Here is a 3,330-nt window from a genome sequence, read left to right as displayed (position 1 = left end):
AAACTAATTCCTGCAGGTTGTCTTCTGACCTCCACACATGTACAATGACACCTACATGCATATATACACATACAAAATGGGTAAATAAAATTTAACTTTAATAATAAAAAATAACACAGCTAACACCAAATGTGTGAGAAAAGACAAAGTGCTTTCTTCCCAAGTCAACACCAAGATAAGAATGTTTATTCTATTCCTTTTTTATTATTAATTTTTCTCAAACATTTTGTATATAAATATAATAAGAGCAGTCATTTCATTCCTCTCTTATTGTACACTCACCCCCATCAATACCCCTCCTCAGTAAGTCTTCCCACAGGAATGTCTTTTGTTTTTGTTTCATGACACACTAAGTTTGACCTGGGATTCCCATGTGGGTATGGATGTGGAGCATGACCAACTGACCAGTGGCTTTACCACTAAAGATAATGACTCCTCCTACAGTAGTCACCAACTGCCAATATCTCAAGGAAAAAGCCCTATGAGGCCCCCACACCCCATCCATACCTGAATGTTGATGGATTCAGTCTTGTGCCGGCCCCATGAAGGCCACCAGAGCTCTTGTGAGTTTGTGAGTATAATAACCACTTCCAAAAGACAACAGTTCACATCACCCATCTCTATCATCTAGCTCTACCATTCTTACAGCTGCCTTCTTCCATGGCTTTCCCTGAGCCTTAGAAAGAGTAATTATAGATGTCCCATTGAGGGCTGAGCACTCAACAGTCACTCACTAGTTATGCATCTTAACCAGCCACAACCATTTACCACTATTTACTGCAAAAAGACACTTCTCTGGCCAAGGCTAAGGGCATCATTCGACTGTGGTTATAGACATACATAACTAGAAGACAATCAAGTACAGATTCAATTACCAAAACAGAAGCACTGGGTTACTCCTAGGGCCTAGAGGCTCTTTGAGCCAGGTTAATAGTTCCAGACATGAACTCCCTTTATCTAAGATCCCTCAAATCTGTAGTGAAAATGTTGGTTTCCTTAAAAGCCGAGAAATGGAATGTGCTTTTGTTCTAACCCCAGGTGTGGGAGTGTGGGGCAACTTTGGACTGTCCCTTGGCAACTGCCTATGGTTTGCTCATGCTCTAGCAGGAATGTGATTTTGCCAGCTGCAGATGGTTCCTTCAATTGTGTGACATTTGGAACTGTGAGGACTTTCCAGAGGGCATATAAATGCTAGAGCCCTGAGAGGCTGCATGGGTTGTTGGTTGTTGGTTGATGGTTGTTTGCTCTTGGCCATGCTTTGTTAAGTAGTTCTGCACAAAGAAAAAAACAAGAAGAAGAAATTATATATTCTGATGGTGAAAATAAAATTTGTCCCAAGGAACTTAATGGCCCTAATCAGCAGGAAGTAGTCTAACAATAATTTTTGCCCCCTTTCTTCTTTATACTTTTTTCTCTCCTATCTAGTGTTAGGGAGTTGAAAGAGTGGAAGAAAGGAGGTAGAGAAGGGTGAAAGAAAATAAAATTCAGAAAGTAACCAAAGCAGCTACACAGATCCAATCAGTACTCAGCTCTTTTCCTCCATCAAACTCATGACACCATTGCACCAGGAGTGTATCTTGCCGGGTAAGTTAATATTGTGGCACGTAAGAGCCACAACCATTGATGATTTTTCTCCTCTAGCTGCCTACATTAGCAACTTCCAGCACTATCAAAGCTATCTAGCCAACTCTCCGCATGATTTCCTCTTTGTCGAACATCCGAAGTATGTGATATCTTCAGGAATGGAGACCTACTCTAGGTCTGGCAAAGCACCAAGAGCGAGGAACATAGGCTATATTAGTTTAGAGGCCCCTTGGCCTTCCTCGTGAAGAACTCATAAGGTGGGATTAAACACCTGGAATTGGGATTTTCACTTAGTAAGCCATATCTCTGTGATTAGCTAAACATCCATGATGTATACCTCTATTCAGACTTTATAAAAATTCAATTAGCTTATAAAGTAATGGGTTTCTATATTGTTTCTTCATACAGATACCTTTTGTTAACTCCTCCACTCACTTCTTGCCCCATCATCTTTCCCTCATCCCGGTTTAAGTACTATCACTCCATTCTTCATCCTCCATCACTGTCAGATCACACAAGTTCTCCTGGCCCTACCCCTATTAACATCCCTCCTCCCCGTCCCACCATAGCCCCCATCTAGCTTCCAGATGTCTACAGGCATTCGAAGTTTGATATAAAATTTTAAAAATTCAAAGCTATGGTCCACACATGCAATGCTTGAATTTCTTAGTCTGTGTTACCTCATTTATATAATAATTGTCAGTCCCAAAAATTTTCCTGAAAATGGTATTTTGTTTTTCTTTATAGCCAAGTAAAACTCCACTCTGTATATACACAACATTTCATTACCCAACATAATCAGTTGATTCACAACTACTGTAAATAGAGTAGCAATAAATATGAATGTGAAAGTAGCTCCATTATAGGATATATAGATGATATATATTTGGTATATGCCTAGAAGTAAAATATCAGGGTAATATGATATTTCTACTTTTAGATTTTTTGAGAAACTGTCAGACTAATTGTAATTGGTGACTGTACCAATTTATGCTCTTTTCCACAATGAATAAAAATTCCCCTTTCCTCACATCCATGCCAGCATCTGCTGACATTTGTTTCCTTGATGCCGATTATTAATAATAGCATGAGATAAAATCTCAAAGTAGTTTCACTCTGTTTCCCTGTTTGCTAACAATATTAAATATTTTTTAAAATCTTATTAGCCATTTACATTTCCTTTGAGAATACTCTGTTCAGTTCCACAAACCAATTATTTATTTATTTATTTATTATTGGCTATTTTATGTATTTACATCTCAAATTTTATCCCCTTTCCCAGTTTCCCCTCTGGAACCTCCCCCATCAAATTTCCCCTCCCCATGCTCCTATGAGGGTTTGCCCCCTCCCACCCACTCACTCCTTCCCACCCTGGCATTCCCCTGCACTGGGGAACTGAGCCTTTCCAGGACCAAGGGCCTCCCCTCCCCCTGATAAGGTCATCCTCTGCTGCATACATGACTGGAGCCATGAGTGCCTCAATATGTGTAGCTTAGGCTGGATCACATTCTTCTCTGCCTGAGAATTAATGACAAGGCTTGCTCCATTCCACACTGTCAGATACTCATCAGACTGGTATCAAAAATTACAGATAGTATTTGCCTCAGGGCTGAACCATAGCCAAGTCAAGAGCAGGAAAGGTCTTAAAGCCATTCCTAGACCCATAATCACTTTTTTCCTTTTTATTAGATATTTTCTTTATTTACATGTCATATGATTTCTCCTTTCCCAGTTTCCCCTCCAAAA

This window comes from Mastomys coucha, unplaced genomic scaffold, assembly GCF_008632895.1.
Source record: "Mastomys coucha isolate ucsf_1 unplaced genomic scaffold, UCSF_Mcou_1 pScaffold7, whole genome shotgun sequence".
Lineage (NCBI taxonomy): Eukaryota > Metazoa > Chordata > Mammalia > Rodentia > Muridae > Mastomys > Mastomys coucha.
This window is presented reverse-complemented; position numbering follows the sequence as displayed.